Genomic DNA, 27,588 nt, shown 5'->3' on the forward strand with positions numbered 1-27,588 from the left:
TTTACGGTCAAATGGATCTGAGGCTGAACACATGACCCAATCTAAGATCTTGGAGGTCAGAGAAAAAGCCATCATTTCTCTTGTGTCTACCACTGGGTTAGAGGAACACAGATATTTATATATGCACTGGTTGGGGGGATGAGATTTTTGCACCATAAACTTGTCATTTTGTTGAAATATACAGAGTGGTTGTTTACTTCTAAATGTAAATCATAAGGCACAAACAGACATTAGGACTGCGTATTCTATCTCATAGATTCAGTACAAAACCATGCACCCAGGATGGATATTTCAAAGCTTATGAAAACAACAGATCCATGTTTACCTACAATTTATTTGCAGGCTGCAGCAGAATTGGTTAACAGCTGATGCAAATCGTTATGAGCGAGCAAAGGGCCCACCCTCCTTGTAACTCTACTGAAACAGAAAGACCTGTAAAAAATATTTCTCCCAATTTTGAAGAAATCTTGTGGCCTTCAGTTGCTTTTTGTTTTAATCCAGTTTATATGCCTAATCCTTAAAGGCAAATAAAGGTAAGCAAATGGAAATGTTCATAATTATCTTCTCCAATTGATACATGGCATTTTTGGTTGTGTTGTACTGGAAACTGAAGTCATAGCTTACATTCCCAATATCATATGAGAGATTCTTTAGGGGATCGTATTTGACTGGCTCAAAGTGCATAGATATTTCAAAGTGGCAGCATCTAGCTGCAATCTCTACAACCTGCCAGCAGTACATATCCCAAGAGAATGATGACCAGAATGCAAATGTATTGTTTCAATCATAATAATAATGTTACGGAACCTTCTACATGTCATTTTAATCTCTTGAGAAATATTCAAATTTAGCTTAACATTCAACCTAGTCAGCCTAATTGGCCTTGCCTACCCTAGACTTTGGTTACAGAATTTTGCACCTCTGTAAAATATATTCCTTGCTGCTTCAATCCTTCCCTTTTCTGATTCCAAGCATGGTATAGGTTTGTATTGCACAAGCCTGTAGTGCAACTAGGAATTTTTCCCTTTTGTTTTGTTTCATCAGAGGTTGTAGTATTGTACTGAAAGGGCAAAAATGTGAGCAAAATGTGCTTTTAGGTTCAGGCAAAGAAAAGTTCTCTAAACCTGACTAGCAAAAGCACGTGGTTCTGACAACTGTTATCTCATTACCATTGTTTTTTATTCCTCCTTGTTTGCCAGGTGGTGTATTTTCAGGATTTCAGAACATTTCCATTGCCTGACATGGAATAATTTGTATATTTATTTTGTTACTATTCATTAAACTGTCATATGTGTTATAACCAACCCAGCTATTTGGGTGTGAGCCTGAAAATGGAATATTGAAATAACACATTAATTCCTGCTAACTTCAGTGGAAGTATGTGGTATTGTTCTTCCAAAAAGCAACCTTAAATTTTCAGGACTCAGCAAAGCTTAAAAAAAAAGATTTTTGTTGTTGGTTTTGTAATAGCAAATATTAGGATGCTTATTGTACAAGAACTCTGCAACAGCAGCAGCAGGAGAGTATGAATCTGCAAACTCTTAACTCTGCGTTAGCCAGGGAAGAGGAATACCTAGGAATGGTTTGTTCCCTGTCAGGGCTGTTAAAATTACATTGAGTCAGAAGGAGCTGAGAGATAGTGGAATAAAAAATAAAAGGTTTCTGTTTGTTCTGCTACTTTTGAACAGCTATTTTTTTTGCTCCTGAAAGACAGAAAGTTGAGCCAAAGATGATTTAGGAAGTGAAGTTCTTCCCTAGCCTTCTTTCCCCTTCCTGGATGATATCTCACCAGCAGATCCTTATGTATTAATCTTTTTTTTTACTTCTTTTTTTCTTTTCCTTCTTCCCATTTCCATGCTGAGCCTTGGCTTCCATCACAGATTTTAGGAAACAGGGAAAAGAGGACTTTTCATTACTTTCTCCTGCTTGTAATCTCGTCTCTGGGGATTAAAATTCTACTTTCCGTAATCTCTGTCCTTAATGTACGTTAAAGCTTTCTTTGTCCTTCCAACAGACACTTGGCTATTCTTAATAGGATCATTGGAGATAGCACTTCCTAAGCATGTTATAGGCTTGAAGAGTCTTACAAGGTTTGTTGTGTTTCAGGAGAGTACAAGTCTTGAAAGAAACATCTCTTCTGGATCATGTCTACATAATCCCTTGGAAAGAGTTCCTTTCACATTACCTCCAGGCTTGGCTAATGCTTTGTTAGCCAGAGCAGTTACCTCAGTTTCAGCACCACTTTTTGTTTTTATTACCTATATAACTGGGAAATTATTTTAAAGTCCAAATATTCTGAAAATGGAGAAACAATTACAGGATGGATCATTTTGAGGACATCTAAAATGGAAAGTCCAATCTCTTTTTAAACTTATATGTCTCTTTTATATCTCAGAACAGGACATATAAATACGAATAAAGTTTAGCTTGATCTGTAAAGTAATTACTGTGAGAGTGAAATATGGCAATGTTAGCTGGTGATCGCTAACTGAAACAACTAGCAATCAGTAGTGGCTGTAAGCCATGGCTATCAGACTACAGTTTGGTCAGCCACATGAAATGATGCCGTCAAAGTTATTCTCACAATATCAACCTCATCAACTCCCCATGAGGCAATAGCAGAGCTGACATTGAGATGATTTCTTTTATTTAATTGAAGGGATAGTCTCAGTAGTTCAAATCTGACCCTCCATCTGTGGGCAACTGAGGAAAATGTGCTTTTCTGCTGAAAAGCATTATTGGAGAAAAAGGGAAGGAAAAGGCTAAACAGCTAGCTCTTATTCATTTGGAGCAGAAGGGCACCTAGTTCCTTTCTCTGACAAACTGTTTTCTGAGAAAGGCTCACCACCTGACTGGGGATTATGCAAAACTGGGGTGGGTGCATGCATTTTTTCCTCAGAAGTGTTATTTATGCTCTCTGGTAAAAGCTGTCGGTAATTGTGCTTTGTTTTCTTTTATCCACTATCTGATTGTTTAAATGGTAAATTTTGCTATGTGCATTTAAGGTATTTAGGATCAGTTGGCCATCTAACCTTACTTCAAGTAGTAAGGTTCAGGTTAAAATGTAGGCAAGTTTAATAGTAATGTGGATAAAATAAATACCAATGAGCTTTGTTTTCTTTTGACAAAAAAAAAAGAACAAATACTCACAGCTGAAGTTTCCCACAGTCCTTCTAGATTCATTTAAAGACTTAAATGAAATATATGGTAATCATGTTTTTAATAAATTTGTATAAGATTGTATTGATTCCTAATTGTTGTTTTGTTTGTTTTGCTTTTTAAAATGGAATCACCAGACACATAATTAGCATGGCCACACAGACACTTGGATGCTCATTTCTACATTTCTCTTCTAGTAAATGAGTTTATTGGGGTAGAGAAGGACCAAACCCCAGCTGTGTAAATCTGTAAATCTTGGTCTCAATACTAGTTTGAAGGATTTCTCTGAACCCTCACCTAGTACCATATTATATTTTAAAATATGCTATTATGAACTTAAAAGATAAATATGCTTGCTGTCTAAACATACTTGTTACCTAAATTATTTTCATTGCTTTCATTGCTACTCGTTATTTGTTTTTCTTGTACTTTCATTTTCTTTTTTCTCATTTCATACATAGCTTTATAAAACCTACAGCGTTTTAGCACGAATACCTTGCCTAGCCATTATCAGGAAGCACTTGTTCACTCAGAAAAATGTTGTGAGGTCATTAATGCAATAACTCTTCCTGACAGGTAAGGAGTTAAACTCATGACAAGTTCCCAGCACTAAAAGGGCAGAGGATTAATTTTTGCCTGTTGTGAACAAGGTAGTCTTGATAGAGAAAGTACCAAGAAGCCTTCTGGTTGTCCAGAACATCTATTTGCCAGCACCCGCATAGACTGCTCCAGTATAAAATTTCAATAGCTGAGCAGCTGGTTTAAAATATCTGGAAGGAATATACGTGGATTATCTCAGGAAGCAATTACTAAATAGCAGTAATTTATAAGAGGGACTGATTCTTCATTTCCCAGTGGTGTAAATCCAGTGTACAGGCACTTTTTAGAACAAATTGCCACTAGAACCGTTTTTTCCCAGAAGGAAGTAGCTTGGTGCTATGAATGTCTGAAAACTAATTTCTTCTTGAAGCTATTCAGAGGGAAAGTATGTTTTGGCCAAAGCATGTATTTACATTGAAATGCTGATCAAAATGCCACCGAGGTTCAAAAGGCAAGTGCCTGGGGTGGGTTTCTCTCCCCTGTCAGATGCTGTCATCGTATCCAGAGCGTGACTCCGTGTCCCAGGCTTCCAGGGGCCACTGTTTCAGGCTGCTTCCAGCAAGAGACTCCCCTGGAGCTGCCAGGGTTGCAGTTTCAGGGCAGCCTGGCTGTATTCACATAGTTGCATGCTTTTGTAGTTAATGTTTTTCACATAATTCTCCCTCTGCAACAAATTTCAGGGACTCTGCTTCCCATCTTGACTAGCAGCTGAAACTCCCCCATCTCATGGTCAAATGGGGACTGTGTTTTGAGCACGCTCACTCCACTGTAACTAGGCTTTGTTTATCAACTATAAGCCACACATTGCTGTTTCCAGACAGTATGAAAATGAATCATCAGCTGGACATTCTGAGTATGTCATTGTGTGCTGAGTGCATACAATTGCTGGGTGCATACCAGTTGCACGTGGGAGTGATAATGGTCCATCGCTGATCTGGTTAATGAAAACTTCTGTAGGTGATGCTGCTCTGAGCCTGTTGGCAAACAAACAGCCGGCAGCAGATAGGCCTGCGAGGCAGGCTGTATGCTGAGAGTTGTGTGGCATCATTATGCGCGTGTAGGCGGTTGAGATATTTGCGGTGAAATCGTGGCCTCATTGAAGTGGGCGGCAGCTGCCTTCAGTTTGGCCAAATACTAGCCTTTCTGATGGTATTTGCTCAGAACACTTGACTGAGTTCAATGGAGACTAAGAGGCATAAAATGCAGCAAGATGCCGTTGCCTTGCAAAACGAGCTCTGGAATCAGTTGACAACCATAGGCTTTGTATTTATTCCACTGTCTAAATTTTGTGTCAGTTTTCAGTCGGAATGGCTTTAGCTTGGAATGTAGAAAATATATGGAGATGATCTGTAAGTTCTCTGTGGGGATTTGCAATTTTCTTGCTAAACAATTCTTTACGTAATAAGAATAAATGATCCAATTCAGGCTGGATAAAGACCAGCAGTATTGCAAAGTATGTAGGCTTCCAGAACAAGATGACCTACTGATGCCTGATGGACTAAAACATATTTTAAAAGCCTCTCTCTTTCATGTGTATTTTCCACAGAATAAGAATGATAGAAAGAGGAAAGCCTGACTTTTAGTATTAAGCAGCAACATTAGCGTATCATGTGAAGGCTGACCTTGTCTCTGTGTTTGTGTTGATCTGAATGCGCTGGTTTTCCTCGGGGTTCAGTTCCTGGCAAGGAAACACTCTTGCACAAAGTCTATTAATTACTGTTACTTTACAACACTGGGATATAAAAATTCCAGGTATTTTTGTGCTTTTAGAAAAAGACTGTAGGTTTGTTAGCAGTGTATAACAAGGTTCAGCGAATCTGGAGGGAGAGGGAATATAACCTCTGGAAGGAGACTGTGCAATTATCGCTCACAATACCATTCAGTAATGCTGTCCCTGCTGTGACATATCCATCTTACTGTAAGACATATAGCTGTGCCTTATCATCAAAATCTATTTCAACTGGTATGGCTTAGATCGTCCTGTTTTCTCATTTGTCTCTGGTATTTCCTGGTCTTTAAATCTCCAGACCACCTGGGGCTCTTAACCCCCTTTAATAAATAGGTCCATCACATTTCTCCCATGTTCAAAAATGGCACAGCTGCTTCCAATATGCTATGCAGGGATCATAAAAATAAGTACAGTATAAAACATTATTACAGCCCTATTTCCAGTTCCTTCAGCGTGGCTCATTTTGAGGCATTAGCCATTCTGCAAACTCTGCTGTGATTATTCTTTCCAATTGCTCTCTTTTAAAGTAACCTGGTCAGATGCTGGTATCTTAGGCTATGCAGCAGCTGTTTAATAGCCTCAAAGAAATCTGCATGTTTTAAAAAAAGGTGGGCAGCATTCTATCCCCAAAGAGCTTTTCATCTCCCAAAGGAAGCTGCTTCCTCTTCTGCCCTGGCTCTGGGATGCACAGCACTGGCATCGCTTGCATATGGTGTGGGGCAGTGTGCGCGTGTGGTCTGCAATGGTGGGTCCTCAGTTTCTCCTCTGCTTTTGGTGTCTGCAGGCACCATCTCTTGTGGACAATAGTCTCTCACGCTAATGGGTCTGGACAGAGAGGAGCCATGGCTTTCAAACAATATTTCCCTGAAATACTGCCTGAACTCATGCTGCATCTGTGACCTGGGCTAACAGAGTAACTGTCAAAAGCTGGTGCATGGTGTTTGGGTTTTCTGTTCCTAATCCGGTCATTCTTTTCACATCAATAGAGACAATATAAATGTCTGTATACATACATCTCTGCAGAGCTCAGGGATTTATTTAAACACATTACAGGATGTTTTCAGGAATAGCAAATTGTGGGTGATGCTGGCCTTGTTGAGGCTCAGCACCAACACCTACATGGTGACTGCTGCATGGGTCAGGATTTTACCCAGCCCACTTGTATTGTACAGTACTTACAAAATGTAAGCAGTTGCAAGTAAGGAGCAAACAGTCCGAGGTTCCTCATTTGCATTTAACCTACATTATAAGCGGACATCTGCAGGTCATTACACAAAAAAAAATCCATCAGAGATAGTAAACCTAATTCTCAATTATAATCTGTTTTGTTTTCATTTTGTCATATTTGTTGTTGGTTTGGTGTTTTGGGCATTATTTTTTTTAGTCACTTTAGAGGTGCCGTTACATAGACTCAACATCATGTATGCTAGCTGACAATAATCTGTTTAGACTACTGCATTTACATTTTTTTTCTCCCCAAGAATGAGATTGTGTATGTGATTTAGGCAGGAGACAGTGCAGCAATGCCATTTTGTTGGCTCCCGGTGTCTGACGACTTGCACCTCAGGCTGCATATGGCATTAATATACTTTAGCTGGTCCTCTTCCAGGAGCAAGATAACATTTTTCAGTGCCTCTCAGTATGTTTCTTTGGAGCAGATGGCTGCAGTATTTCTCAAGAGATGTCTGCCTCCCCGGAGCTCTCTGAGAGCAGGCATCCGCTCTCCTGACAGCTTACGTGACACCCAGTGGTGGTCACTGCACCTAACTAGTTGGAAATGGCAAGCTGCAGCCCTGTGCAGTAGAAGTGTGGGCACCACCTGAGAAATGCTTTCTTTTCCGGGCTCTGTTTGTCCCGCTGTTTTGGGCCTTGGGAAGGGACGCAAGCAGAGGGCCTCCAAGGAATCGCCATCCCAACATGTGATGTTGTCCAGACAGTTCAAAGATTTAGAAATTCCAGAAATGAAATATCTTTCCAAGGAAGAAAGGGATTCCTTCCCTCGGTTTAAAAGCATGAACTACATGCAAGATCTTTGTTAACAGCAAATTATCGAGGGTCTTTTTTGTTGGGGTAACCTTTGAACTATGTGCTTCTGCAGATGATTGTCTTCTTTTTACATGTCATTTGTCATGCTGCATTTGCTGCTCTTCTGTACTGTCAGTGACTAAATAAGGGCTTTAACCCTCATAACCCACATTCTCTCCAGTGGTCCCATTCTGAGCTTGGCATGCCTGTCCAGGAATGCGGATGCTTGCCGTAGCAGCAGAGCATCATCAGAAAGGTATGGGCTGTGACCTCGCAAGGGCATCACAGAGCAACAGCCAAGATCTGGACAGAAAAGGCCCCATTGTCACCTAAATATAGTTTCATCACAGACGGCATGGAAAACAAGAGCTGCAAATGATGTTTTATCTCCTGCAGATGATTTTGCTTCCAACTTTTCTTCTCTGTGTGGCCAACTGGGAAGATGTTTTTAAAAGCTGGAAATCTGTTCTTAATCCAGTCCATTTAGTAGTAAGTATTGCTACAAAAACAGAGCATAACAAATGGATAACAAAATGCTCCTGCCCCAGAAGTACTTCTCAAAGTTTACCTAGAGAATGACAGTGCTTTCAAATGAACTCAGTCATCTTTAACTAAACCTTCATCACTATTTTAATGTTTCTCTTTCCTTTACACAGCCAAAAGGCACTGATTATGGATCTAATCACCAATTAAGTGGTCCAACAATATCCCCAGTAAGGAGGAAAAAAAAAAAAAAAAAAAGAGCTAGAATAAAAGTTACAAGTTTGACTATAAAAATGATGACTGACAAATTGGCAAGTGGACAAAGTATTTTAAGAACTTTCAATGATCAAAGAGCCAGACAGAAGCTATTGAGGTTATTTTGGGCATAAAGAGAATCCAAAATCCCAATTTGCCCCCACAATTTTCACTTTTTTTTTTTTTTCTTTCTAACAGTTTTCCAAGTTTTGTCTGAAGTGTTTTCTTATTTGTTTTCATGTTAAAACGTAGATATATTCTGGGTGATGACTAGTCAGTTTCCATTCTACCTTCTGTTTAGTCCCCATTCTTGGATTAAGACTGTCTATAAATCCTGCAGTAGATTAAACCTTGTTATCAAGCATTCTAGACCTTCCAGTGTCTCCCAGAATGAAAAAGACATCAGATAGTTTCCATCCATATGTCTGTTGTCCAGAAAATATTTGCACCATTCAGCAGTAGGAGTGTAACTCATGAACTAATTGCAGCAACCTCATGCATCCATGAATCTGGCTCCGTTCCATGTGCATGAATCATTCACAACTAGGCCTGGATCCCTGTGAATGTGTACAACCACTTATTTTTAGCAACCACTTATTTTTGTCAAGAAAGTGTTGACTTCTCTGCTGGGTCCCTTGGGTTCTCCTGCTCTCAAGTGCCAGCAAGCCTTCGGTACCATGGGCTACAATGCTGCTGGTTGCACTGCCTTTCCTATCAGCAGGGTAATGTGCTGAGCAACCACTCGTGGCTTTCAATGCTGAGAAGTACCAATGCAAATGGTCTGTCACGTCTGAGAGGGACTTGTCGCTGTTAAGCCCGGGCAGCTCTGGATTGTCAGGAGTTCCTCTTCACCATTAGGAATAAAATTTTCTCTCTCTTCCAAAAATGGTAGCGAAGCTGGAAAAAAGAACTGCTTTGTTCTGATGTGGTGATAAAAGTGGGAGATTTGCTGTGTTTGCACATCATGCTTCTATTCTTGAAATGACTTTTATGAACAACGGTAAGGAAATTAAACAGGGTTTGAATTTGCCCTTCATGTTATAAACAGCTCTAGTATTTACAATGCACTTTGCACTTGACTCTGTTGTAGCAGGAATGTTAACAGCAGCTAAATTAAAGTTGCCTAAAGATTTCCATTAGCCCAGGCAAAAGATATTTGTAAGTGTGTATATAATCTTTCACTTACATGAAAAATCAAAGTTACTTGTTGTAATTCTTTCCATCTTCATTTTTAGATATATTAAAAGAAGCTCAAACTTCTCAGTGTAGGTCAGTTTTTGGCTCCAGTTTTCTATCTTTTCGCCTTTTTTGGCTTTTTTTTTTTTTTTTTTTCAAGGTCAGGAATTGTGAGAAAGCTCTGATATGAGACTCAAGCTTTGAACAGTCACAGCTACACGTGGATTTGCAGAAAGCTCAGCACACAGCACCAGCTCAGCAAAGAGCACTGGGAGAAGCTCCAACCTCTCTGTGCAGCAGTCCCTGGTTGACAAATGGAGTCCTAGGGCACCTCTTGGTGACTTGCTGGGTTTCATGGATAGTTATCTGGGAGAGAAGAGCATGTGCCTTCAGTCTGTGTCGTATCAGGAGAGCGAGCATTTGTAGAGGGCATAGGTTCTTTGGTGATGTGCTCTTTTGCCTTTTTCTTTCTTTTTAAGAAATAAATAAATAAATAAATAAAAATTAAAGTTTATTCTCCTGTGCTTGTAGGAATAAGACTTTCAGATTGGCCTAGTTCATTATTATAGGTATATTTTAAATGTGTAAATGAGGCTCTTTTTCCATCCCTGAAGCAGTGCTTAGACAATAGAGTTAAGAAATTTTAAGTGCCTATGAATAAGCTGTCACACTGTTTAGACCTAATCATAAATGAACAGAAGCTGAAGAGCTGCTTTGCAAGCAAGTTGACCTGCATGTTTTAAAGGCAGACTCCTCTTATCAGGTGAGAGGGAGACAAGGGCAGAGGATCTATAACTTATCCTCTCATGTTTATGGGAGAGAGTCACCTGCAGTATGATTACAGGTCCCCATGGTGTTGGTTACTTGCCCGTAAACTGTAGGATAGTGTGTTGCTGAGCATTTGAATCTATAGGAAAGCACCTGAAGAATTTCAACTTCACCCTCCTTCACCATCAAGAACAGTGGCCTCCATCCATATATCCTCAAGAATCATTTCTGTCAAAGTGCCTTTATTCCCCTCTTGCCCTAGGGTACATCTTTATTTGCCATCCAAATATCTAATATCTTGATGACTACATAACTGAGATAACAGTCTAGACTTTCTTCTGATCTACCACTGGGTGACCGTCTTTAAATTTAGAATTGTTTCTGCGCCTCATTTAACAGATTCAGAAAGGGGCATACATTGCTATTCAGACTCGAATCAAGGCACCTTTGCTCTGGTAGCCCACAACCCACGGCAAGCACTACTGGAGACTGTGCAAGAACTCTGCTACATGCAAATATAGGGTAATTCACTTGTCTCAATTGGCCTTATCTGCATTTTTAATGGATCATGGCTTAAATCTTGAAGTACAAAAGCATAATCATTAAAAATATTCTTACAGATAAATAAAAAATCTGGAAACTTTGGCTTTTATATAAATATTAAAACTGTTTTTGAAGTTTGTTAAATTTTTGATAGTGGAAATGCCAATCACCTTGTGTCCCTGGACACATAACCATGCTTTTTATTTATATTTTACTTATATTCCCCATCTTCTAAACTTTCTCTAAGGTACCTGCTCCTTTGTAATATGCCATTTTAAAATTAAATGAGCGATCCTACATGCACTGTACTAGGTGGGACCAATCTGGTGATTTTAGGTGACTCAAACAGTAGTATTAAGATGTCCTCTGTAATATTTTTCAGTCCTTTAATTACAGAGATGCTGTGTGGCCCAAGGTATTTGAATGAGACCCTAGTCATGTATATATATTTTACTATTTATTTATTTCCTGTAGGTTACGCTACATAAATATTTGCTGTTACAGCAACAGACACTTTGCATATTCAGTTATAACATCGTTTGGTTACACAATGCAATATGCAATTACTTCTCTGCTGCAGGTTTTGCTACCAGTAAGGCTCGTGTTTCCGCAGCCAAAAGATATACTGGAAGATTTTTTTTCCAAAATCTTAACTAAACTAACAAAGCAATTATGGATTGCAATTGATATGTCAATGGAATGTGTATTCTTTACAAAATCAAGTTAATCTGGGAGAATTTATTAGCTGTAGTCCCTCTCCTCAGAGTAGCAACATGGGAGGGAACCAGTATTCCTGAAACACTGATAGAAGTTGTACATGGAGGAAATGCTGCATTTCCTTTGTTCTTTACATGTTCTATAAATATTTCATGTGTTTGTTAAAGCTGTGTTATTTCTGGAAGCATGCCTACTGTCTTGTTTAATTTTTCCTGAACCCTTCAGGGCTGCAGATAGTTTGGGATACACAGAGATTTAACATTCCATATTTATGCTCTTGCTAATAGGCACCACATGAAGATTAGAAATGTAAACGGGTTGTGAGGAACAGAGAGGGAAATTTTTAGCACATCTAAAAAAGGCCTGGACTTAGAGTCCTTTGGATAAAAGTCTATTACATTTCTATTACTCATGCTTGTGACTTTCCATCCTTCTCACAGGGAAAAAAAAAAAAAAAAAAAAAAAAAAAAAAAAAAAATGTCTCAGAGCACCTTAAACTTGATCAGATATCAGGACAGTACTGAAGAGTTTTGAATCTTGATGCTGAATTATAGCAAAAGATTTTTTTTTTCAGTAATACTTTCTTTTTCCATCTCCGTATATTCATTTATCAAAGCCAGTGGTTTTTCACAGCTTCTCTTGATCATATCCAGATTCTTCCCTTGGGAGAAAGTATTTCTTAATATGGAAAGGTTCTCCATTTACCTCTGCAAGTAAATAAAATCACTTTGTTTCCTTTTTCCATAATCCGAACACACTAACCTCCCATTGCCCAGCTCTGAATGAACAGCTGTAATGTTCTACGGCAGTATGTGCAACAAAGATGCTTGAATATCAGAGAGAGAAAAATAAATAAAACTTTGAGTCCATAAATATGCTGAGATAAATGAATAAAATTGTTGAACTGCTTTCAGAAATGACTCACTGCTTGTACCATCCAGTTAGAAACACAGGTCAAATGATGAAAATTTGTTTGGATCACAAATATGAGTTTTAACATGGCCATGATGTATAAATCATTCTTTAAAGTGGAGTATAGGGGCCTGTGTTTCTCAGGTACTTATGAAAGTTTTACTCATGTTTTTATTTTGCATTCTCTTCCACTGTTTGTTTATTTGTCTAAACATCTATATGGAGGAGTCAGTGAAAAATGAGTTGTGGATAACAGTTCTCTGATCTTTCAGATATAGTAGTAATGCTGTTTTGAAAGGAGTCATCCCCTAAAAAGGACTCATTCTCTTGAGCTGCTCCCTTTTTACCTCAGGGACCCATATCTTTGCCTGGAAATTCAGCAGTGATGCTGGCTTGGTAATGTCCATTGGGAGTCACTAGAAAAACATATAAAAGCTGTGCATGAATAGATTTTTCCAATGCAACTGGAAAAAGAATGATTTCACCTTATGCTGTGTACAGAGGTGAAGTAGTGTAAATGTATACTTAAGCCTCAGAATCATATGTTTTCAGGATATATTTTCCTTGATTATTGGCATCTTCAGGATGAACTGATAATGTACAGGATATTTGATACAATGCTACATTGATATATGTAGGGTGAGCTTTTGTTTGTGCTATAACTAGTGAAAAACAGGAGGAGTCCAACTAAAAGCAATGAGATTCCTCAGAGCATAAAATGCTGAGCAGAACATACAGGGCTGTCAAAGTATGGTTTCTTGTATTTTGAACTCCTCCTTCTACAAGGTAGGTAGGAAAGGTCAGGTTTATATTGAGAAAAGAGGAGGCTGGTTGGTGCATTAAGTCTCGAGGGCCTTTTTTCTATTTCCAAGAAATAGAATAGGAATCCCATGCACACCCCAGAAAATAAAAGGCCCAGAGAACAGAGACCTGAATCGTCTGATCTCCCCAGAGATTCAACATTTTTATTTGTAGTGATGATATCTGTAAGAAAGTAAGGCAGCAGCTGATTCACAAACCATAATGGGAGTTTCAAGGGTATTTGCTCAGTGAGTGAAATCTTCGGATCATGACTACAGGTCTTGGCAATCGCTCAGTTATTTTTACTTCAGTTTTAAAACTCATCTGTTCTATTTCCACATGTAAAACAAAACCCACGTGGGTTTCTTGTGTTATATTAGCATTCTCCTATTTGAAGTTACAGCTTTTTATGAGATCTCACATATCAAAATGGAGACCCCAAAGGAAAAAAAAAAAAAAATCAACAGTGTGCCTTGTTTCTCTAAGGCAACAAATAATTAAGAAAAATCTTCGCCTGAAAATTCATTGGTTTAGGGGTTTGGCTCTACATACCAACATGTTAACTGAGTGTAACTATTCAGAAAGCATCTTCTCCTGTAAGCCTAGCTATCCAAACTAAAGTAAAAAGAGCTTTTGAAGCAGTCAACAGTTCTGCATCTTTCAGCAATACCACATAAAACTATTTGAAATAGACACCTCTTAGAGTCAACAAAAGCTTCTCCTGACAACAGAGGAGGAGGATCAAGCCATAAAAGGAAAAAATGAATTGTCTTGCCCTAAAATTTGTTTGCAGTTGTCATGCTAGAGTCAGGGCCCATTTTCCTCCTGCCATGGGTAAACGAGATGTATGTCAAAGATGTTGGCACCACAGACACAGCTGTAGCCTTCCTTATGCTTCCCATTTATACTGCAGAACATCCCACAAGAGGATAGACCCTTTAAATGTAATGCCGTAGGAATTTCCTTCAATAAAACCTTATCTGGATACTGTAGTTCTAGGGTTTTGTGATGTTTCCATGGATTGCCTTAATGCAGGTGAACCTTTACAGCATTTTAACAATTCTTCATTTGTGTTTGTTTCGGTATTATGATACCACAAGTATGTATTTATTTTTGATTTTGAGGGCAACTCATCAAGACCTTCTTGAATGTAATAAGTCTTTTTTTTTTTTTTTTTCTCATTTACCGAGACTTTTCATCAAGTTCAAAACATTCCAGTGCAGCCCAGCCCTCTAAGAGTATTCAGTATAAAAAAAAAAAAATTAAATATAAGTATTTTTTTTAAATGACTCACCTTAAGAGGCTGAAAGAATTACATTATGTTATTTCAAGCCCTGCCCACTCTTTTTAGTTTGTACTGGACTTTCAGACTGCCTTCAGAAATCTGAGATAATTTCCTGCAAAATCTTAGCTCTTTACAATCATTTGTACCAGTGTTTGATCTGTGAAATCTTGATTTAGACTTCCTAGCAGATTTGTACTGAACAGCATCTCTAATCCCTTTTAGGACGTGTTCTGTAGGCTGAAAGAAATTTTTTAACATAGGCAAAATTTTAAAAAGGGCTTTACCTAGAAGATTTCCTTTAACCCAGTCCTCTTTAAAACACAAAACCCAACACCAGATAGACACTAATTCCAATTTGTAATGAAACCTGGAAAAGGGGGGAGTGCCAGTGGATATGTATAAGTCTCAGTATGAGCCAGACAACTTAATAACACCATTTATTAGAGAAGCCTTAAAGGTAATCCCATTAAAGCTATTCAGCAGAACATAGATATTTTTCTGAAATCTGCTTGGAAGCAGACAGGATTACTTGAATGAAATGTGAGCAGCTTTCTAATAAACCTCATCCCCCCACCTTTTATTCCTGAATGCTTTGGACCTTGGTGCTCTACTGCTCTCTCACTTGATGGATGAGGGGAAATTACTGCTTAGAAGTAGGGAGGGATGGAAAGGTGAATGTACAATCTTCTGCATCTCTTCTCATGAAGCCATGGCATGGCAAGAGAGTTTGTTGATGCTGCCACAGGTTCCTTTCCTGGCCCTGGATAGTGGAAATTCGGAAAATTCACCTTACATGGCTGTTAATTTCTGGTAGATAGACTTGGTTTTCATCCCTATGGGTACAGCAATAAAAGCAAGGGGGACTAACACGTTATACAGAAGGCTTTGCATGGGCATTGTTCCCTCTCATTTTCTTAATGCTTATCTCTACCTGCTTTCCCATCCATGGAAATGCCAAGACTCGAATATGTGAAGTGTCCCCACCTTGTGTGAGAGGCAGTGGTTGGGTTATTAGCATCTGGTGAACCCTTGCTGCTGAGAACAAGCACTGGTGGTTGAGAGAGGTACAGAGAAGTTTAGAATGACAGGAAACTACGATCTCGTTTGAACTTGAGAAAGGGTGCATTTCTGTTTTAAAGCACTTTATCTAAACAGAGCTTAAGGAAGGAAACCTTGTGAACTCTTGTTAAAAACCTATAGCTATAATTTAGCAACTCCTTTCATCTAGCATGAAGGGTGTTGTTTTTTTTTTTGTTTTTTGCCTCGAAGAAACAAGGATGCAGTGTTCTCATTTGCATGTACTGTGTCAGTGAAATAGGGATACTGGAACGATCTTTTCACTTCTTATTCGACTCTTTTAAATATCTCTGTTTCTCTTGATTTTTTGGAACTCTTTAAGATCACCACAGAAGTTGTCCTCAAAAGATAGTAATTTTTTTTTTTTCTTTTTAAGTGACAATGTCTGCTATTATTTAGATTTAACAACATAAGGAGATATCTGTACTCTGTGTAAACATTCTGCAAGTAGTTTAATCCAAACCTACAAGGATATCTGATTTCTCTGAAGGTGTCCATAATTATAAGGCAAAGCTCTGAAGAATGCAATTATTCATTTTAGAAACTTGGGCTGGAACATTGCACAACTGTTTGTTTTAGTCTTGGAAAAAGAAATATGATGGATCCAGAGGATTTTTTTTTATTTTTTTCAGGTCAGTGCCTACTTGAGTTTGGGGTAGTGTACTAGTATGACAACAGGGGTGTGCATCAGTGACATCAGTTACACCACTTCAGTCAGTCCTCATGGACATTATCAAGCCCTCTCTGTTCTTTGGAATTTACAATGCCCTGGAAGGGGGATTTTCATCTGGTATTTGGCTGGATGCTGGGACTTGTTTCTCCTGGTGTGTTGCTTTTGGAGTGTTTGAAGTGCAGCTGGTGGTAGCAGTGTCTCCCCCAAACATCCAGAGGATGAAGATGCTTTGGTGTACTTAATGTTGTTTCCTATCAGAACTGTTTTACAACCTGACCTCTGGGTAGCAGCTTCCTTCTTGTCAGTGCTTAACTAAAAGAAGCTCTCTGCTTTAAACAAGATGATGGCTGGATGGGCTGAAAATTTGCAAGGATATGGGAGGACTGGAAAGCTTTGTTAAGCCTCCCAGGAATGGATTCTGTGCTTGCTAAGAGATTAAATGCTGCTCTTCCAGTGGTGTGTGATTAAAAAGTGGAAATAATGCTGCTTTTTTTTTTTTTTTTTTTTTTTTTAGGAAGAAAAAAAGTTTATTGAAGGGTTTAGTGTGCTCGGAAAGTCACTGCTTCAGTGCATCTGATTTTGACTTTCTTCATTTTCCCAGCTGAGACTTGTCCTGATGCTTACCAACAACACTGTGTTGATATATCCGTAGCCTGTCTGGTGGCTTGCTAGTTAACCATCCCTGATGTACCTGAGATACTTAAAGCTTCCTTCAGTGTCTCAGTAGCACCGCCATCTTGATGAATTATAGAGAAGTATGTGTTGATCATTTTCCATTTTTTTGAATGAAAGCCCAAACAATCCATGCCTTCATGTTAATTCAGACTTGTGTTCTGTTTCTGCCTTGGATGTTCGGGTAACTGGAGACCACGTTTTCCAGCATGTCCCTCTTTGTTCTGCTTGCTGTCTCTTCCCTGATTGAACTTTGATTTCATTTTGGCCTGAGGGGAATTAAGTCAAGACAAGGAACAAAAGTTAGCTTTGACGGTCGACAGAAAGGGAGGAGGGTGTTACTCATCTTGGAAATATATCAGCTATGTCCATCTAAGTGCTCTGCCTGGTTAATACTGGTATTAATATGGTCAGGGTTCCTCTGTTGAGTGAATCCATAATATTTATCTATCCCAAACTGGAAATACTCCCATTTTGGTGTCTTTAGTATGCTTCCTGCATTTCAGGATGTTTTAAACTATTTTTCTTCCTCTCACCATAAAGATTTTATTTCCAATTTACCCAGGAGCTGTTGAAATTAATTCCTGTTCATAGCAACTTTTCCTTTCCAGTGAGCATTTCAATTTGCCTCAATTCAGATGTCAGAGTTCTTACAGCTGGAAGTAGAATGGTTCTACTTGATTTTTTTTTTTTTTTTCCTCTAAGTATGTGGAAACATGCGTATTTCAAGTGAAACTGATTCATGATACTGTAGATATTCTTCAGAGGTATAATTGGTCCCTCTTTCAGCTGTCTTTTATATGTACTGTAGAATTAGGTCCTAGTTGATTGTGCTTTCAAAATAGAGCATAGTAAGAAAATACATCCATTTTCCAGAAGGCTACGTCATCTTAAAAAGAAGTGGAGAGGACTCTGAGAATCTAGTGAAACCTGATGACTTGTTTCCTTCTGAGGTGAGAAGAAATCAAGAAGTGCAGTGAGAAGCTTTCTCTTTTTATTTTACTTCCTTAAATCAAAATCAGGGAGGACAGAGCGATAGAGGGGCTATGAAAGACATCTACTTGCTCGTCGTTTAAAAGCTTGGTGAAATACTTCCAGCAATAACACACATCCTGAAAAGCAGAGCCTCTGACATCCTGCAGCCATTTGTGAATAAAGAGCTGATGTGCTGAACAGCCTCACTTGGGAGGAAGGAAGGGGATGAGGTGCTGCAGAGCTGCACGTGCACTTTTAAGGGTTACAAAGGTTTCGTCTCCTCTCTGAGGCATGAGGGCAAGGCCATGAGAGGGTCATGAATGTTGTCTGTTGTTGACAGTTTAAAACCCTTTGCTGCTGCCCTTTTCTCTGTTCCATTCACATAGTATAACGAGTTATCTAAACTCTCAGTGCCAGCTACATAGTTTAACCTGATGGCCAGATGGTAGAGGGCTTCCGTAAGGCTGAAAAGTATGTAGGAATCATCAGCTACATTAAACTTCATTTACGGAAGGGGGCAACCAGGTGGTCCCTTCTTTTGTCACTTCATTCCTCTTACAAACCACCAAGCAACTGGGTGACCTGGAAGCAAATGCTCCCTGTCAAAGAAATTAATATCTAAATCATTGTTCTCCAAAGTGGAACAGGAATGTACCAAGGTTTCCGGGAAAGTTCTTTTTGTGCACTTGTCACACATCGTTCCTTTCATTAATATAACAGATTAATTGTTGCTTTGAGATATTTTTCTTTACTCTCCTTCAGGCTATGCACTTTTGATTAGAGGTGACTGAATAACTTATTGCCAAGTTGCTTATTGGAAAAGGTTTGCTTTATTCCATGCAGCCCAGAATAATTTATTTTCAAATGATTATTCAAATTATTATTCAAGTGATCCTCAGATAGTTTCAGTGAAAAAGTCTTGGTCTAAGGCTTACTTGAAAACAGATTTGTTACAAAAGCAGTAAAACTACTGAAGAGCATTTTGATATTCAAGGCTGTAGGCTGGTTTGGAGTGGGTGAGCAGACCTCTTATTTTGATCCACGCCTCGACTGGTTGTTCACCAGTCTGTTATTGGTTTTCTAATGTAAACACACTTGTGTTTTACAACATTCACTTTTTATAAGTATTCTCCACAAGTCATTGAAAATGTACTATTTCTATAAACATCCCTGCTACTAAATTCATTTGAAGTGATATTCACTGGTAAATAAATGTAGATGGTGCAAGAAGACATGAAAGAAAAATCCCTTGGGGAAAGAGTGAGGGAAGAAATCACAGAGATAACATATCCTTTGGAAGTTTTTATATAAATAGACCTACAGATTTCCACATATTTAGTCACTGGAGAAGATTAAAACGTTTGATGTGCAGTTACCATCACAGATGAAAGCAAAGGTAGTTTTCCAATTGCATTTGGTCCTTATAATTCAAGTGCTGACAATCACCGAAAACCTAATTTAATGAACGTTTTGTAACATCTTCAAGTGCTCCGTGGGAATTCCCCCCTCCCCTCGCCTGGCTGCGCGCTCCCTCTCGCTGCGGTTTCATGTCCGTAGGCCCATTCCTAGCAAGCCCTTCGCATGCCAGCGGCTCTCGTCTCTCTTGTTTGCTCTCTGGAGCTGCTCCCGCTGGCGCAGTCGCTCGACATGCCTACAGCTGCTCTGCTCTTCTCGGCTCAGTCAGGATATTTGTTTAAGCAACACAATTGCTTGTGGCTTGGTCAGCACAAGGTGAACGCGCTGCCAGGCTGGGGCTTGGCTCCTCCTCATCCTGTCCCCAGAGGCATGCCCCTGGCACAGCAGAAATGTTGGTGGCCTTCCAAATGCCTGCAAGGTGTCACTCCAAGGCCAGATACAGGTCCAAACTCCCTGCATCGCCTCATCATTTCCCTCACAGATCCCATTGCCTCTCACTTCTTCCACTGGTTGGCTCCTTATTACTGCATAGGACAGGCACTAGGCCTCAAAAGGACAACTGCCCTTTGCAGCTTTTCTGTAATGCTCTATTTTTTGTTGTGCCTAGTTGGATTTGCTTTCCTGTGGAGAGGTCCCAGGGAATTATCGCCTGTCAATATTGTTCCAATCTTCTTCTTGTCTCTCCAGTGTGGGGAAGACTCACAATGCGAGGTTGGAAAGGCATGCGATGGCAAATCATGAAGGACTTGGGTCACTTTCCCCACTGGTGGTCAGCACAATGCCCTCAGGCAAATGCCTGTTCACCCCTCATCTTCCCTGTACTCTGAGAGTGTAGCAAAAACGTTCCTCTGGCACAAATATCTTTGATGGCATTCCTGGGAGCATAGCTATCCCATCAGGGCTGAGCAAGACAAATGTTTATGATCCCAAGCGAAGGAGGAGTTTGGCTGTGTTCAGGAAGGATGCTGTACCCAAGGGCCTAGTGGAAAGCTCCAGGAAGAGCTTCTTGTATCTTGGGTGATCTCTGCAACACAAGCCTCTGAGCAGCTCGCAGCCCCAGGGCAGTGCTGTGCTGAAGTCAGTCAAGTGTATTAGGAAGAGCAAAGGGAAATCAGGAAGCTGATGAGAGGGGCAGGAGGAAAGGGAGGCTGTTGGCTTCCTGAATGACCTTAGGACAATATGGTTGCTTATAATCATTTGAGCATTTTTCAGAGAAACATTTGCAACAGTCCACAAATGCTGCATAATGTTGTAGAGAAGGTGATTTAATGAGAATAACAACTTACCCTGTGAAAGCAGTCAGAGGTTACACCCCACCTCCACCATGAGACAAAATCCTCTCAGGCTTTTCCACTTTATCAGGAAAAGCATGATTTAGGAGCTAAACATTGCCACCAGGCAGGACTGGGGCAAATCCACCTGTGCAGGCATGGACACAAGGCAGTGCAACAGCAGATGCTTTCCCCAAGGACTGCAAGGTGCTTAGGGTCTTTTCTGTGGCTGTGATCCTTCCCTGCTCCAGGCCAGCAGCTGAGCAGGGCCTCCCAGAGCCACTCTTCATGGGAGGCACCGAACTGTCCCCCGAGAGACCAAGCTGGCCTCCATCGTGTCCTGTGGCAGTGACTTTCACAGAGCAGGCTGTGGTCAGTGTGGAAAGGGGGAGTCATTTCACTGCTAGTGGTTTCGCGTATCCTCTCCCAGTTTCAGTGAACAATGCTATAAATGGAATTAACGTGGATATTTTTTAATTCTGGAGAGAAGAAATCAGGGAAAAGTCACCCTATGAATATTTTAGAAAACGGCTTCCTGGCACAAGCGCATAAAATAAAAGACCAGAAGTTTTTCACATCTTTGCACTTTTAATGAGCACAAGTACAAGATCCAGCACTCTGGGAACAGATTTTACATGGAGGTTTTCAGAGGAATTTAGTAATTTCAACATTCATTTCCCAGTGAAAATTCCAGATACAGGGGAAAGATTTGTAAGGGTAATCACTGCTTTCCAGCATGCTACAGCATCTCTTTTTAAGAGTGACTTTTTTTAATGCACCATCCTTGTTCTTGGGACACAGGTTTCCTTCTTTTGTTCTCTTCCTCACTCCACCCCTACCTCCAAAAATAATGTGCTTCTGTTAACCAGTATGCCTCTGTTAAAGTGATATGAAATACAGAGAACAGATGACACAGTGCATTGTGTGATAGCTAATGGTCATCTGGGGTGTGGTAGTGAGCTTGTGTACAGGGTGTTTCTAAGTTTAGCTCAGTAGCTAAACCAAGTGGCATCTCTTCTCTTCACTCAACTTAAAAGGGAATATGAACTCAAGCCCAAGAAACTCATTCCAAAATTTTCAGCATCTATTTTGTGTACATACTTTACTTTTCATAATGCAGGGAGTTAATATTCCTGTTTAGTCTCGTAATTACTAGGATGCATGCCAGCCCTTTTCACTTTTATTTAATCTGAATCTTCCCAGTCTGCACTAGTTTCACCCAAGTTTAATAGATTTATTTCCTCAACTGCCCCACCAATTCACCTTGTCTCAAGGATAAAAGACATGAGACACTCACAGCTGTGGTGCCAGATTTTCCTTATGATTTCTATATACTCTATCTTTTGTGTACTTGTGTCCATGCTACCACCCACTAAGTCCTCATGTGTATTTTGTAAAGATGTACTTCATGTGAATCCAGGAGATACATGTTTCACCTGGCAGATTCTTGTTTTATTTTAGGTCCAACAAAAGCAGTAGATCTCCATTAAAGCATTGCCCAAACCAGTGGTCAAATTTAATTCCTTTTTTTCTTGTGGCTTTGGAAAATACTCACAACTATATATGATTAAAAATAATAAATAATAATAAATAATAAAAATAATAAATAACTTTAGAAATCATTCTATTTATTTATTTCAAACAGCTGAAAACAGTTTGCTTTTGCTTCCAAGAGTGTAACTCCAGATAGAGATCAAGCATGGACATTTTCAGCTCAGAAGATCAATACCTGGGAAAATAACCCTACGCTTTGCAAAGGGGTCACTGAAATTAACATTTTCAGTATTTGATCACACTGTATTATGGTAGCCAAAATATGCTGTCATACAAATAGCAAAGAGCCACAATACAGCGGGCACCTCTCGCCCCACAGTATTCTGCAGGATCCTTCTTCTGTTGAGGTGAGAACTAAGCATGAAGAAGAAACAAATAAATAAATAGACAAATAAAACCATCCCCAAAGAAGGCAGGCGCCCAGGTTTGTTCATTTTGGCCAAAACAGATGTTCTGTCAATCCTTGTAATGTTTAAACTACAGGTGTTAAAAATAGCTTTTCATGCAGATGCTACCTCTCATGCTGGGTGGGACTGGGAAGCTTGATTTCAGGTGGGGTGGATTCAAACATCACACCCCACTGGTGTTCTCCCCATTGCTCCATGGGCAGTGTTCTCCTCTAGGCACCTAAATCTGACAGCTCCTGCTTGCTGAGAGATTGTCCTGGTTTGGGCCAGCCAAACCAAGCGTCCTGCTTTGAAACGGCAAAGTATGAAAAAAATAAGGCTGTCAAGCACCATATTTTTCTTCTGAGAGGAGAAACAGGATGGGGAGGGAAGCTGCTATGGAAATGTTTCGGTCTTCCCAACCATGGGCAGCACTGTGGAGCAGTCTTCTGAGCCATATGCAGGGGTGGAGGGGATGGATGCCTCCTGACTCCCACCAGGAGCCACACCTGGGGTTAGCTACTCTGTCAGCTTGATTTCTGCACAGCCAGTCAACATACTGCCTTTTCTGCTGGCTGGTTTTTACCCTCTGTGAGTGTAGCAGGAGGCACCTGGTGTAAATTCAATCTTTGTCATTATGTTTTGCCTAGTGAAGCACCAGCAGCAGAGTAGGATTAGGATCCAACGTTTATAATTTTTCCTGATAGGGATGGAATGACTGAAACAGGACCAAGTGGCAAACACAAGACTGGGGGGAGATCTGAGCATTTCACATGCACCTTTGCACAATGAAGTCTGTTTGTGACAATGACGAATTGTATGGCATAACATATGTGGCAATATGCAGTGAGATGGAAAGCTAAAGCCATGCAAAGTGGTATAATGGCAGGAAGGTTCATTTTTATGCATAGATACAAAAAAATGCAGAGAAATTCCAGAGAAGGAAGCCCAGGAGGAAACAGACAGGTTGGAACCAGCCTGAGCTTGGCCCCAGGAGCTCTCATCTTTCTACCCAGACAGCTCTCAGCTAGGGCAGCAGAAGCAACAAGGCCTGATGTATGGGTGTCCCTTCCCTTCCCCATGCCTGTGAGCAATTTTTGGCATCGGGGCAATTGGTGCTGTGAGTGGAGGACATGCCAGCTGTACTAAGGTGCTGGCCAGCCCCAGGAACCAGGCAGCAGCTGAGTCTCTCGATTAGCCACCTGCTCTCTGGAAATTAATGTCCTGGAGACTTTTACGCCACTGTCAAGTTCAGTTGTGACTGGGCAGTAGTGCTTTGTTATGGGGACAGCGATAAGCAGACAGACAGACAGTGTGGTCTCTAGCACTGTGCTTCCTTTGGAAATCAGGCTAAAAATAACGCAGTCGTGAATAGAGCTTAATTGAGAGGCACATTACAGAAGAGAGCTGATGGAGAGTGAAACAAATGTGTCAGTCCCGTTGTTATTTCACAAGTCTGAATGTCAGCAAATGCCCCTCAGAATGTTTCTAGTAATTTACTCTCTTAAAGCATAGCATACAGACGTACCTCCTGATCCAGAGCTCACTGTTCTCAGTGAAAATTAACATCTTGGTAATTTTAAACCCTGAAAAACCACAGAGAATTGCAGCAGAGCTGGGATGGGGTCCAATAGTATCTTAATGTTTTTTTTTCTTCTTGCAACAATCCCAAAGATAATAATTACATGTTCTGTTTAAATAAACAGAAGTGCTGCTCTCAGTGCTCCTGACTACTATCAAAGCATTTATGCAAGTTCATGATCTTAGGACTTCCTAGCTGGAGAGGAATTCAAGAGGTCTAACAGCAAGAGGGCAGAGGAGAAACTGAAAAACATAATATAGTAAAGGAAATTGGCAGCACAAATGATTCTATTAAAAAAAAAAAAAAAAAGGGGGGGGGGGGACACATAACTGAAAAAAAATTATGAATGTGATAGCTTAGCTGAAATTTTTGGAAAAAAAATAAATGTAATTAAAAAAAAGGAAAAAAAAAAAAAAAAAAGCTACTCAACCCCAACCATTGTTTCACTGCAAGTCAGCTTGAAGTATTTTAGCTATTCTGGGTTATTAAGTCCTCTTGTTTAACTGTGGAAGAGATCTGTTCATTTTCAAATGTGGAAAAAAATAAATAAGCACCTTTGGAAACAAGAAGTTAAAATGTTCATATACTTTTTAACCTCAAGACTGTTTTCTTATTTGCTAGCCTTTCCTTATTGCAGACCATTTAAAAGCAATCAAAACATTTCTCCCAGACTTTAAACTTGGAAATCTGATGGCACAAAAGAGATTTTATGTTGTTAGTTCTCTAGGATTTTGCAGAAGTACATATACATTGAGTTGTTTAATGGGCTAACGTAAAATCTATTGTGATTTAGTTTGGCTTTGAATTTAGTCTGCATTTGGTAGCAGAAGCATCAGAAATATGAATCCAAAACTAAAGCATGTATTTACAGACAGGTATTCCTCAAAGAAGAATTAGTAATTACCTTATGTCAGAGAAAGGGATTAGACTGGAATAAGACTAAAGTCGTCATGCCAGTGCATGATGAAAAGACAAAATGGAGCAATGTCACATTAGCCAAGAATGGTTTATCCCTGAAGGTTAAGTTCCTGATGGAACTTGCAACACAGCAATAAAACAATAGAAAGAAGCTATTTTTTTCAAGTCAATATATCCTTTAGCTGTGGCCAACCATGAGTAAAACCACTGCAAAATGAATGTGAGCAGCTACAAATTCTGCAGCCATTTTTCCCAGGGCAGTTTTCTTTCTCAGCCAGCTGACCCACAAGCTACGAAGCTGCAGGAGTTTGGTGTCATCCCAGTTCCAGGGGGCAAGGACGAGGAGCCAGCTGCTCTGCAGCAGGGTCAGCCCAGCACACACAGCCTGTGCGGTGACTGGAAATATGGAGATGATTTTGCACCGATGGGGATTGCTAAAGACCTTAGGGCCTCTGTAGCCAAATGTAAAGCTTGCAGAAATTCCTCATACGTGTGTTTTCTGTGTCGGTGAAAACACATTCATTCAATGTTTGGACCTTTATGGATTTTAGCTACTTCTGGTCAGCTATTCAAATGGGAGCAGACAAGAGATGGAAGTGAATACACCTCCAATGAAATCTGTTCGTAACAGTGTTGTGCACTTCTATGGGTCTCATCCACTGGCTGAAAAACATTTATGAATTCTGGAAAACTAAGCTCCACAGCTGTTTCGTGTTCATAACAGATTATGTTGACTATATTGAACAAAAGGAGAAAATATGATCCTGTACAACAACGATTATTAGCAGAGCACCATTTGTTGATGGTACATTCAGAAATACAACTTCACGGACACAAACAGAAAAGGCTCCTGACCTGAAAAGATGCTCTTCTCTTCCCTCTCCATCCCCACCACCAGCCTCCTCCTAGTCTCAGGTACAAATCAAGGCAATTAACTCCATATTATTCACTCTGTACTGAGAGTCACAGACTGGGCATTTCAGGAGGTGTGGGTCTGAGAGTTTGAAAGGGACCTGAGGGGCTGGTGTTATCAGTCCTATTTGATTCCAAATGGGACTTAGGCACCTGACTTCATTTTGCTTGTCAGAACTCCCAGGCATAGGCTCTGATTTGCATTGCATATTCACCTTTCCAGGTGCAAAAATATCCATTAAATTGTGCTCACTGAGGTAAAAATTCAGTCTTTTGGAAATGCTGGTGCTTTGACAATGCAGCCAGCAGATGACATCTAGGCTAGGCAGAACTTTTGAGTAACTGTGAAGATATTTTTGAGCATAAGGTAACGTACATAAGGTGTTCATTGCTGGCTCTGATATTTGTGTGTATATAGAACCATAAGTGGCTGGCTCTCTTGCAAACATATTTTGAAAAGCCCCTCTCTCTGTCTCCTGCCTTGGACTCACTTACGCAAGAGCAACTCCCTCTCTTCCCATGCATGCGGCTGTTTTATATAGGAGTGTTTGTGTGCTCTGCCCAGCTGTATGTGTTTGAATACGTTGCCAGACACAGCCATTCCAATGAAATCATTTGACTGTTATTCGGAGGGCTGAAATTTCACCCACTTCATAATTTATTTTACTCTCTACAGAGCCAGTCCATCACTTACCCACTGGAATGTGTTGCCAGCTGTCACAGCACACTAATACTCCTTGGCTAGCGAAACTTCAAAGTCTGTTAAGCTGTCCCAATGTGGGGGAAAAATTGGCCGAAAAGTTTGGTGTTTCTTCACAACAGCTTGCTTGCTTGCTTGCTCTCCAGGAATGCACAAATTCCTGTTTCCCATGCACCGTGGCAGCCAAACAAGAGCAGAAAACCTGCCTGCTGTCCCTCACCTCTTTCAGACAGCACCCACAAGTCTCTCATGAGACTCTGCATCTGTGTGAGTGAGAGCAACCCCAAGCTCTCATGTCTCTATGCTGCTGTGTTTTTTCCGTATTAAATATCATACTCCGTCTCATCTGGAGAGAGGCTTAACCCAGCCTAATGGGGAAGAGCAGTCCCAGAAGTGGGGAACACAAATGGGAAAGGCAAAGAGAGAAACTGTAAGTCAGACAAGAGGAGTTCGTTGGTGATGAGAACCTCAGTTTTCCAGTCACTTCAAGGGCTCTGCTTGGCCCTTTGGAGCCTCTCCCATTGTTGGTGAGAAGGGAAAAGAGGAGAGAGGAAGAGGTTCTGGGGAAGGGACCACGTCCTCAAGAGCTGGGGGAAATTTACACCGAGTCCTAGGTGTGCTGCCTTTGCCAGGCACAGTGAAGCACCCACTTAAATCTTGGGTTTGTCCTTCATTTCCTGCCGCTCCAGACAGATTTCGTCAAAATCAGGCATTCCTACTCAGACTATGGGGCTTTGGATCATAACCTCAACTGTATTTTCTTGAGGATGGTAGAAAACTGTTGGCCTTCATTTGTGATTTTCAGAAGATTAATGGTAACCGGTCACTACCTCATTTATTTGTAAGTATAGCTTAAAGGGAGCACTGGTTTCATCAAAGGGATTGGCAACAGGTTGTATGTTACACATAATCTCCACCAGCTGTAAATGCAGCTATACGATATCTTATACCTCAGTTATGCAATTGTATCTATTTGTCTTTTTCCTTTACTGTTTTTCT

General features: G+C 40.2%; 1 long non-coding RNA gene across 1 annotated transcript in view; it reads left to right on the plus strand.

Annotated features, from left to right (window-relative positions):
• Window positions 1-421: 421 nt before the first annotated feature.
• The window catches only part of LOC118167152, a 45,780-nt gene continuing 18,613 nt past the window's right edge, over window positions 422-27,588 (plus strand). Inside the window, exon 1 of the long non-coding RNA XR_004750973.1 lies at window positions 422-533. This is a non-coding gene — a long non-coding RNA (uncharacterized LOC118167152). The remainder of the gene's footprint in view (window positions 534-27,588) is intronic.

This window comes from Oxyura jamaicensis, chromosome 4 (assembly GCF_011077185.1).
Source record: "Oxyura jamaicensis isolate SHBP4307 breed ruddy duck chromosome 4, BPBGC_Ojam_1.0, whole genome shotgun sequence".
Lineage (NCBI taxonomy): Eukaryota > Metazoa > Chordata > Aves > Anseriformes > Anatidae > Oxyura > Oxyura jamaicensis.